Raw genomic sequence first — 12594 nt, forward strand, 5'->3', positions numbered from 1 at the left:
CCCCACAGAGTGGGAGCTCTTTAGTGGTAATAAAGCCTGTGTCCTTAACATAATAGGAGCCTGTCCAGAACTCTAGTTAGTGGTCTTACTTCTCTGTTAAATAGATCACTGCCCAACCAAATGATCCCCATCCCAGGCTGCTGTGAAATCATGAAACATTTGGAGGTAACCTTAAGAAAACAGGTATAAATTTATTCTTATTTCCAACCAGTTTGAAAAACAGTGGTGATTCAAGTGAACATGCTTAGGCCTTATCTGCCTGTGACAGGCCTCTGTGCTGACGAGAAGAGCAGCACCTTTTTGCCTGTCATGGGATTGGCTCCATACAGAAGAGACCCCAGAAAAAGACTCTGGAAAGTTTGCTTGATGTGCATCCAGTCCTTTAGGAGTTTACTCAGTTCTGGCCCAGACTGTGTTCTAGATTAAAGCTCCAAAAGCCAAGAGGACTCAGTCCTTGGGAGACTGGCTCACAGGATACACACACCCATGCTTGGGTCACCTCCGGCTCCAGTTCCTGATAACAATAGCAGATCTGTGATCTTGTGCAGGGTCCCAGGTACTTTCTGGGTATGTAAAATCCATAAGAGTTTATTTGTGATCCCTTAATGGTGATTGCCAAAGGAAATGACACTTCCTTTTGTTTATTCCCTGCCCCCCGCCCACTTATGCTTGCTTTTCTACCCAATTCCATTACTCACCTTTGTTTTCTTAGAACAGAGTCACCAGGCTGAGTAAGGAGGTAGCCAGAAAAGGGTATCAGCAATACACACCTCTGCAAGTATTTGAGATTATTCCAAGTCATGTTCTGAGTAACCAATTACTTCTTGCTTCTCATTACTTGAAAGAAGAAAATCCCAAAAGCTGATGAATTTGTGGTATGAAGAAATCCTCAAGTGTATTATATTTCAGACATTTGGACCTTAATGTGGTTGTTTTAACCAAAACCAGATAAAGCTTTTAGCACTCACAGTATCTGAAAACACTGTTCCACATTTTTCACTTAAATTAATACTCTGTGCTCTGTAGCTAAAGGTTACAGATGAGATATGTTTTTAAATTTCTTCTTCATCACAATGTACAAATTTAATTTGGGATTTAAGTTTTTTAAATATATCATCTTGATTAGTTGGACCTGGATATCTTTAATAAAGGGATAGGCCAACTGATATTTTCATGTAAATAGTTTTTTTATGTAAGAACAGCTGCTATACTTTGTATCTGAAATGTCCCCAAAACACCTATGGTGGATTGACAACTGGTGGTCAACTTGTAACACCCAGCTGAACTGAACCAGCCTAGTGCTGCATGTGGGAGGCCCACCTGAGGATTGTTGCCAGCAGTATAAGAGGCAGAACCGGAGAAGAAGAAGAGAAGTTGTTAGGTGCTGTTAGAAGCTGTAAGGAACTATTGGTTTTCCTGGAGGAGCTTGTCATGCTGGCTTTCCTGATGGGAACTTGGCTGTTCTTATCATCGGAGAAGCTCGGGACCTCACTGTTGCTGAGGATGGCTGTGATACTTTTCAGGGTAGCTCTGGTTCTTACTTTGAGCATTGCTTCCTAGCTCCAGCACAGATCCCTCAGCCTGATAGCACAGATCTTTTGTCCCGCTGGCATAGACTTTCTAGCTTCTACCACCAACCTTTGGGCCTTCCCAGAGCATTTCTGTGAAATAAGCCCACATGAGACACTGTTGTGGGCTCTAGGCCTCCAGTTGGACTAGTGCGAGGCATTGTTCTGGGCTCTAGGTCTTCATTTGTACTCATGCAGGACATTTTCGTGGGATCCAGGCCCTTAGCTGGATTCTTTGGTCTTAATGTGTGGACAGATTTCCTGCACTCTCTTGTATATGATTTTTTGGGTGACTATTATAAAATAATCTCACAATTAGATGTCATGTATTGTACTGTTTCCCCCTGCAAACCCCCAAACTACAACCAGACTCATGTGTTAAAGACTTGGTCCCTAGTGTGGGATTCAGTAGAACCTTCAGGAGGTGGGGCCTAATGGAAGGAAGATAGGTAATGGGCACACACACTTGGAGGGATATTGGAACCCCTTCCCTCTCTCTCTATCTCTTTCTTTCTCTCCTAGCTTACTAGTTTCCTCTCCACAGTGTCCCACCACAATGTGTTACCTCCCCACTGGCCTAAAAGCAATGAGGCCAAGTGGCCAGACTGAAACTTCAAAAACTGTGAACCAGTGTAAACTGTTCCTTTCTTTAAATTGGTTATCTCAGGTATTTTGTTATAATAACAGAAATCTAATACAACAGTTTTAGATTTATAGAGTAAAGATAATACAGAGTTCCTACATATTCAATGTCCAGCTTTCTTTACTATTCACATTTCTTACTTAGTAACATTATACTAATTAGTACTATTAGTATATTTGTTATAAGCAATAAGTTAGTATTTCTAATTGTTACCAAAAATCCATATTTTATTCACATTTCCTTCGTTTTTCATCTACTGTCCTGGGGCGGGGGATATAGCTCAGCAGCACATGTCTAACAAGCATAAGGTCCTGAAATCTATTCTGGGTACCAAAAAAACCCCCAAAATCTACTGTCCTTTTTGTGTTCCAGAATTCCACAGGAAATCATATTATGTTTACTCCTCATATCACCTTAAGCTCCTGTTCACTGTGGCAGTTTTCCCCATTTTGATAATCTTTTTTTTTTTAAAGAGAAAAATCTATAACAAAATAACAACAATGAAGACAAAAACAAGATTATCAAAATAACAAAATAACAGCAATGAAGACAAAAACAAGATTATCTCCCTAGGTCCTGGAAACAACCACTGCAATTTGTCTCTACGGATTTGACTATACCAGGTACTTTACATGAATGGAAACATAATATTTGTCCTTTTGTATCTGGCTTATTTCACTTAATATAATGTCATATACACATGTCAGATATATTAATATTTATTTTATTTATACAATACATGGTTGCAGTAATGATTACATTCCTCAAGGGGAGTTGGTCCATTCCCATAATGTATCTTAATTCTTTCTTCATTCTCTTCTCCTTACCCACTCCCTCCATCTTTTGGTCCCTTTCTCATTTGCAAAAGAGCTCTATATTTCCTACTACTCTTTATTTATATTGCAAGTTTCTCATATGAGAGAAATCATGTGATATTTAAGTTTGTGTGTCTGATTTATTTAATGTAATATTATTTACTTCATGTATTACTTTCCTACAAATGGATTATTTATCCTTCTAAATGACAAAGTAATACTCCAGAGGCCAACTGCTAGGGCTGAACACACTGGGACATGGCTCTCCATGGTGTGGCTGTCCTCACAGTGTATATGCTATAGCATATATCAGAATTTCATTACCTTTCAAGGATAGATTATATTGTATTGATTGTATACATCACATTTTGCTCATCTATCCATTTGTTGAAGAATATTAGGACTGTTTATACTTTCAACCTTTGTGATTAATTGATTTTAAAATTTCAGACATATATTATTGTCAAATTACCTCTTGGAAAAATATAAAAAACAAAGATACTAAAACCTACATAGGAAACTTATCCTTTCAGTTAAAATATTTTTAATGTGATATATTTGACACCCTTTTAGTATCTGGGAAATAAGACCATTAATATGTCCAAAACAACTGGGATAAGAGAAAAGAAAAAAGAAAGAAGGGAAAATGGTGTGTGTATGTATATACAGGATAGCTAACATAGTTGTATTACTGACTTCTATCACTTTACTGAAAGGAACAGTTAATGATTACTTATTTGGTCAGTCTTGCATGTCTCTACTTGTTTTCCTGAGAAACCACTTTGAAGATATCAGTACGTAATACAACAACCATTGTTAATTTCCTATCACTTTGTCTGTAATTCAGTATTGCTTGTATTGTTCTTATGCTATTTTGTAAATGGATGTCTGTTTGTTAATGTTTTCCTTCTTTTATTTTTAAAATAAATTTAAAAAATAATATGTCCAAAACAAAGGTAAGACAGAAAAGTAAACAATTTTAGCATTGTGCAATGTGTGTGTGTGTGAGTGTGTCTGTGTGCACACAACCACACGAGGAGGTACGTTTTTAAAGAATCAGGTCAGAACAAGAAGATGCTATATTACACAAGATTTTGAAGGTTGAGTAGGAGTTCCTTGGGTAAACAAGCGGAAGAAATATGTGCCAGGAGGGGAAAACAACGCATGCAAAGTTATTAAACAGTATTTTGTGTGTGTGCACAACCATCCTTCAGGATTTCTGATGTGCGCATGTCCAGGTTCATGAATAGGGAACTTGATGCCAGAATATCTTTACCACTTGAAGTCTGTGTACATTTGAACACAATTTTTCTCTTCACTTTCATTATCTGTAAAAGAGGATATAAGAAAAACAATACCTCTGTTAAAGTACTTTTATGACTATTAAATGAGATAACGCATATAAAACAATTGCCGTAGCATTATATACCATCTAGATGAGAGGAGCTCTCAATAACAATTCTTTTTTTTTTTTTTCTTTTTTTTTGGTTTTTCTCCGGTACCAGGAACCGAACTCACGACCTTGTGCTTGCCAGGCAGGCGCTTTTGCCGCTGAGCTAAATCCCCAGCTCTCAATAATAATTCTTAAGGAGAGAGGAAATGAGGATTTGAGACTGGCAAAGGCCAAGTCAAGAACAACCACGCCAGCCACATTTAGGGAAACCCTAAAATGTTTTATTCCAGGGGATGAGGAGGCACATTTGCTCCTGGACAGCCACATGGAGGACAGATGGAAGAAGGGGCGAGAGAAGAGGTGAAGGGTAGGGGGTCAGCTCTTTCAATAATTCAGGCAAAAGGATGGGAACCTGAATCCAGAGGGTGGGTAACAGCTGATGGGAAAGAATGGATTTGAAAGATATCAAGGGGGTTGGCTGGGCCTGTAATCCCAGCACCCAGGAGGCTGAGTTGGGAGGATTGCCGTGAGTTTGAGGACAGCCTGGGCTACATAGTGAGTTCAAGGCCCAATCTCTAAACAACAACAACAAAAAAAAATATTAAGGGGACAAAATTGGTGGAAAATGATAACCACTTAGATATGAAAAGAAACACAAGCAAGAGTCTGGAACTGATCTCTGGTCTTGCTTGGGTGATTTAGCGGATTCAGGTGCCACTAATCCAGATCATGATGTAAAAGGAAACTGGTTTTTGAGAGGGTGTTGTTTGTTTGTTCATGAGTGTGGAATTTTTGTGTTAGGCTCAATAACTGTGAGGCACCAAAACTATAAGGAGGAAAGGAGATGTGTGAAGGAGTGGCTCTACATGGGCAAAAGCCCAAAGGAGAACTAATTTTATTTATGCATTTATTTACAGACTTTACTTACTTGTTTTGGCAGAGAAAATGGGTTTATTTTTTAGTGCTTCCACTCACCTGCCTTTTGTTCCAGGAGGACAGAATTAAGTTCAGCTGTGTTCAGGCAGTGAGGGAGGGAGACCAGACATGTTCATAGTATTAAGGAAGGAGCCAGAAAGTGGTAGAAAATACAGGATTGAGGGGCATACTTGCAAATATGTGAGATGGAAGACAAAGCAGCAATCCTCTGCAGGGCCTTTGGTCCCTATAGTCTTCCGGGAACAGAAATGGCAGGAAATTCTTGCTGGGAAAGTGAATTGCACCAATTATTATTCAAATACCTGCAGTTGTGGAAAAAAAGGCATGGTAGCTGGTATCTTACTTGGGAGCTGCTTGTTAGAACTGGGGTGAATTAGTTGAACTCTTTGATGAGAATCTGGTTGACCTCTCCCAGCATTAAGCTGAGCTTTGGTCAGCCCTTAACTCTTCTTGTAGGAGAATTGATTTAAATAGCATCAGAAGACGCTGAACAGCAAAATCACAGTCTGTAATTATGCAGGTTATGTAGATGTATTAGATGCTGAATTCTTTTTAAGTAGGGAAAAAGAGCAGCTTTTCTATATCCCACAGCCCTTCCTTCATCTCCCTGTTGGGAAGCTTATCATATTACACTGATTTTCTCATTCATGCCGATTAGTCCCACGATTCTGAAAATTTTCAAGAGCAGAGACCAAATGCTCTCTATTTTCATGTCTTCTAATGCTTATCATAAGACCATTTATATGTAGTACTTGCTACCAGTAGTTAGTCAAATTATTCAATACTGAATGAAATTATGCTAAGGGAAGAGAAGAACATCAGTATATACATACTGATTTTAGTTATATATTGAAATAAGTGTATTTTGGCAAAATGTCAGCAAAGCATTTAGAGTTAAGCGATGAAAAAAGAAATATGTTTTGTGGGGGGGTTTCCCCAATTAGGTTGTGTTCATTACAATTTTTTTAACTTTTTATTTATCTCTTTTTCTAGTACCAGGAATCAAACTCAGGACCTTGCACTAGAGAGGCAGGCACTTGTGCCACTGGGCTATATCCCTGGCCCTAACTTTTTATTTGGAAATAATTTTAGGCACATAGAAAAGTTGTGAAAACAATGCAGGAAGTTGCCATGTATATTCAACCTGTTTCCACACAACCATAGTGCTATTATTGTTTTAAAAGAGGAAATTTATGTATGTATAATTCTAGTAACTACATATCCATAGTATTTAAATTCTACCTATTTAACCTGCTTGTATCCTTTTTCTGCCCCAGGATCCAGTGCAGAATCCCACAGTGTACTTGGTTTTCACATCTCTTTCATTTTTTTTGTTTGGTTGTTTTTTTTTTTTTTTTTTTTTCAGTCTATATCAGTTCCTCAGTTGTTTCCTTGTCTTATGATCTTGACATTTTTGAAGAGGAGTGGTCAGTGATTTTCTAGTGTCCCTCTTTTGGGGTTATCTGATGCTTAATGTTATTAGATTGAGCTATGTTTTGGGGATACCACGGATGTGGTGTACTCCATGCAGTGGACAGGATCAGGATGCACGTGATTTCTGTATTTCTTTTGAGAGATGTTGTTAGTCTTGATCATTAAGGTGATGTCTGTTAATATCAGCGTGTGAGGAACTACCCAGAGACTGAAGCTGTAGGGAAGATCAGATTTTATTCCTCTATCTACAGGCGGCTGGCATCGGAGTGAATCAGCAAATACAGCAAGTTGCCATGTATATTCAATTTGTTTCCACATAACCATAGTTCTATCATTGTTTTAAAAAGAGGAAATTTACATGTGTAGAATACTATTAACTAAGTGTCCATAGTGTTTGAATTCTACTTGTTTAACTTCCTCATATCCTTTTTCTGCCACAGGATCCAGTTCAGAATCCCACACTGAGGACTGAGCATGTATAGGTGTTAAGGTTGGGGTATAATTTTAAGAAATCTCAAAAAATCTGGATAAAATGTTTGAGTTTAAGGTTGTAGCAGCAATCAGCACAAGTTGGTACACAGAGCTTGATTCAGGGGACTGCAAGGTGACCTTAATCTTACACTAAACTTTTTTTGCCCTCGTTTCTTGTTTACCAAGGGCAAGTTATTGCCAGTAATGGAGAGTCCACTGTTTGTACTGGGCAGCTCAATGTCTCTCTCAGGTCTCTCTTAGGCCACTCCTGACAATGCCTGCTGGGTTTTGCAATCATTAATCCATTATCTGAGATGAGATATTTTGTGGCTGTACAATTTTTCTTGTTAAGATCTTTTCCCACTGACTTTAGCATACACTGGTGTATCTTGCCTGCAACAATTATTACTGTAGTAGTTGCCTAGTGGTATTTTCCCCTATTTTCTTCTGTCCTGGAATCAATCTCTTCTCCAAGAAATTCTTGTGCTTTACATTGGAAAATAGTTATTAAGAAAGTAAGATCTGAATGCTAAGTTTTGATGGAGGTCTTTTGTATGCCCTTTGAACCATGAAGGGTGACTAAGGGTAGATTAAAGTTTGACCTTTTCCTGATGATCCAGGATCACTATTTCTTACATCAATTATTGGCATGATACCATGATGATGTCAAGAACTGTTGAGATATATAAGGAGTTGGGGCTGTAGCTCAGTGGTAGAGTGCTTGCCTAGTATGCATGAGGTTATGAGTTCGATCATCAGTACCACTGTCTCTAGTATATACCCAAGGCCCTCCACTGTAGGCAGTGTGGCCATGACATACAAGGTGAAATTTTTAAAATCGTGATAAAATATAACATGAAATTTACCACCTTAGCCATTTTTAAATGTAAATTTCAATAGTGTTAAAGAAATTCACACTGTGAAATAGACTTCTACATCTTTTTCCTCTTCTAAAACTGAAATTCTGTACATATTGATCAATAACTCCCCATTTCCTCCACCCCTCAGCCCCTCATAACCCTGTTCTACTTTCTGACTCCGTGAATTTACTACTTTAAATTCTTCATATAAAGTGCAATCATACAGTATTTGTCTTTCTGTGACTAGACATACTTAGTCTAGTATCTCCAAGTTCATCCATGTTGTAGTATATTTCTTTTTTAAGAGTGAATAATATTCCATTACATGGATAAACCACCCTTCTTTATCCATGCATGCATAGATTTTGGGTTGCTTCTACCTCTTGACTGTTATAAATAGTGCCACAGTGAACATGACAGTGCAGATATCTTTTTGAGAACCCTGCTTCCATTTCTTTTGGATGTATACCCAGAAGTGGGATTGAAGATCTGTGGTAATTCTATTTTTGATGTTTTGAGGAAATGCCACCCTATTTTCCATAATGAAATTCTTGAATCTTCTCTTCCTCTTGTTTTTCGGATCCCATCAGCAACCAAATGCTCTGAATTTTATCCCTCTTATCTGCGCCTTAATGCCATGGCAACACTCTGTGTCTTTCACACAAAACTTTTCATTCATAAAAGTCACTTGTTCATTATGATTTAAAAAATACATGAACTTTATCATCAACATCTGCACTTATGTGCTTACATCAGAAGCACTTACACATTCTTTGCCCTTTCAAACCTTTGCTTCATTCAGGTTCCAAGTTCACTGCTTGGAATCCCATTAGCCCCAGGGTAGATTTTAAGTCACTTACCAGAGCCAGCTTAGCCAAAGCTCCTTTGTGAACCTTCTCCATACCCAACCACAATGTACTTCTTTCTCTATTTTTTTCTATATAGCAGCACCAAACACAGCCTATTCTATTATTTATTGGTGTATTGAAAAGGACAAAATGTTTTAAATCCGTTCCTGAACACCATTAGGGAAAGAACTGTTTATATGTCCTCTTTTGTGAGCCATTTTTATTCAGATACTGGAGGCACGGTGAGTCCACAACATTAGAAGATTTGGAGATAGGATACATTTTTATTTCCTGAAGGACTGTGAGTTCCCTAAGAGACTATGTCCCCTCCCTCCTCAGTACCTAGCAGTCATGTGGTGGGCTCTTAACACCATTTAAATAGACCCTGCACTCACTGTACTTATACTGTTAATGTCAACTCGAATCCCACTGGTTGGTGACAGTAGATGTCAAATGGCACAAAAGAAACAAAATATTAAAAACAGTTTGAAAGAAAATTCCTTCTCCAAAAGCTCAGACCTGTACAGAATGAAAGCCCACTGTGAACTTAGTAGTGGAAACTTGTGGTAGGAGAACAGGTCTGAAAGCCAAGAGATAGTAAGGCACATCAACATTTTGTTGGTTGATGTGCTCGCTCTCCCTAGCAGAGGCAGAGCATGCTGAGGTGAAAGGCTTTTGAGGCTTAGGAAAATCACCACTGAGCTGCTTTCAGTGGAATTCTTAAGATCCAAAATACATGCCTTGGAGGGAGGAAAAAGCTAACAGCTAGCCATTCTGTTTCCTGGGAAGGCACTGTTGGGTGGGGCCTGGGGGGAATCTCATCAACGCTCCTCACCCTATTCCTGTAAACCTGTAAAGGAATCTAATCCCATTTAAATTCCTGACGCAGAACAAAGAACGCAGGAGCTGCTAGCTCACTCTTCTTGCTCTCCTGACCTGTCAACTCTCTCAGTTACTCTGAGAAGGGAGCAGGACAAAGGAGGCCACCATGTGGTGATAGCAGTGGGATGGAAGTAAAAGATTCCACAAAGTACGAAAACTGCAGATGAAAGAATCTCCTTGAATACTCATGCAGCCTTTGCTTACAGAGACTTTTCTATGAGACTGTCTTCTCTGCTTGTTTCTTGAAGAGTTCCACAAAGCAGTCAGAAAACTCATGGTAGGGTCGTGAAGGTCATGTGCGCACCCAGGTAAGGTTTTGTGTGATGGCATTTCTCAGGTAGTGGCCCTCAAATATGAAACTCTTGGGTCTGTAGGCTCAGATACCTAACAGGTTAGTGCACTAAGAGAAAAATCTATCTTTTGGGGACAGATTCACATTAGTCAAATTCACAGACACGGAAGTGTACAAATTCAAGCACCTATGTATTTAATTATATGAGAAACTGAGCTCTTAGGGCGGCAGAGCCTGTTTTATGTGTCACTGAAAGCAACTGGGTGGTTTCAAGCAGAAGAGTGACTCTATATGTGAATATGTAAAACATTTTACATAAGTGATATTTCACATGTAGAGATTATATAAATATTAATTATAGTAAGATTATATACTATTTCTAGCTACTTGTGTTTCAGAGAAAGAGTGAGAGAGAGGGAGGGAGAAAGAGAGAGTCAGGACACCAGTTAGGAAACCACTGCTGTGGTCCAGTGGGGGATGGTGGGAGTCGGAGTAAGAATGACAGAAACGTTAGAGAGATTCAAAGGATTTTAAAGGAGCTGATGGGGCTCCTTCCTTGAATGCAGAGGAAAGGAAAGGACAGGGTTTGCTTCCTGGTTTAGGGTAATTAAAAAAGATATTCGTGTTGCAAAGTTGGAACTGTTAGATATCTGGGTGATGGCTTGCTGAATCCTTCTCTGTCCCCAACTCCAAGTACAGAGACATGGGTCAAGACACTTCTCCCCCGGGCACGTTAGGGATGGAGGGCGCTGCTGAAGCTCCTTTTGTGACTTTCTCTACGCATTTGTTCAAAGGATTTAACTGGCATTTATTAAGCACCTCCTGTATGGCTCACACTGTTTTAGTCTGGGAGTGTAGACAGCAGTGCAGAAATGGCAGCTTCAGATAGCCACAGTTCTTGGAAAGTTTGTGCTCTGTGGAAGACCGCCAGACCCAATCTCTTCCTTCTCCTCTGGTCTCCCAGGTTCCCCTCACCTTCCTTCCCATTCAGTCTAAAGCTTCCTTCAGGTCACCTCTCTCTCAATCCTAACCCCCTAATCTTTCACAATCAATTTCCCCAGGCACTTTCTGTGGTTTTTCCCTCACTGGCATTGGAGCTGTCTTGAGTCCTTTCCAACCTGGCCTGGTAAACCAAAGGTCAGTCACTTCGCTTGTGGGAGCTGAGCTGAGAGACTATAGGAAGCAGCAGAAATGTGGAAGAGTTCGTAGTAACCCAGAAAATTCTTCTAAAACATTATTATATAGCTGTCTCCAAAAAGTCATGCTCTGTCTCATCATCTCTTGTATCTTTCAGCCACCAGGGTCATTCACAAAGGGGCTTCTCTCTCCAGATATTGGTACTGATGAGTCCCCAACTCTTGTTTGTAGGCTGGTTCCCTCCTAGACATCTGTCTCTCACTAAGAACAAACCACTGTATGTTCGTATGACATTCTGCAAGTTAAAACATAATTTTGCCTGTTTGACAAGATCTCATTTTGCCTTTAAACAACCCTGGGAAAGCTGACCATGCAGACAGACAGATGTGCTATCTGATCATATCAGTGGTTTGTCCGAGGTCATGGTCTATATGACCAGTGGCATTTGTGTCGTGTTACATTGCCCTTTTCCCCCAAGATTGATAAAGATCATGTTCTTAGGAACTCCCATATCTCTGTGAATACACACATATCTGCTCCATCTGAATATGGAAAATGTCTGCAATTTGAATTTATGCAGCATGTACTTGCGTTTCTCTACAATGTATTCCTAGAAACTATCTGATAAAAAGGATCCAAGTTTCCTATAGGAAGATATAATCTTTGAGAATTATGTTGCTCACCAGGGACCAGTGTAAATTGAATTATAGATTAAAATCAATATGTGTTGGAAAAACCATGCTGTATCAACTAGGAACTTCTAACATTATTTGATTTACCACTTATGTGGCTGATAATGGAATTTTAGAGCAGGAAGGAAACTTTGAAGGCATCTAATGCAGCACATTTATCTTCTTGTTGGGGACCCCATGACCTTCATTCACAGGATGAAGCAAATCCTGTGAGGTTGTGAGTATTGGGAAGTTTGTAAAGGAAGAAAGCCCCTGGCTCACCACCTGGCTCTCTATACCACGCTGCTCACCTGCTTAATGAAAATCCTAATTTGAGACTGACCACTTAGCATGTGTGAGGCCCTGGGTTTGATTCTGGTGCTGAAAAAAGTCCTAATTTGATGCGCATTGATTATCTGAAAGACCCTAATAAGCTATCCTTCCCCCCTCTTCAACTACTAGCTCTTTATTCAAAACTTCAGAAGTAAATTTTATGCAGACATCTAAGTGAAGGATTTGATGAGGTTTCACAAAAGTATATACTTACGTGACTATTACCTTAATAAAGACAGAGATATCACCTTAGAAAATTCCCTCACAGCTCCTTTCCATTCATTCCCACTTCCCTGCCTAAGCGAGGACAA

This window comes from Chinchilla lanigera, unplaced genomic scaffold (genome assembly GCF_000276665.1).
Source record: "Chinchilla lanigera isolate Chin_1 unplaced genomic scaffold, ChiLan1.0 scaffold00009, whole genome shotgun sequence".
Taxonomy (NCBI): Eukaryota; Metazoa; Chordata; class Mammalia; order Rodentia; family Chinchillidae; genus Chinchilla; species Chinchilla lanigera.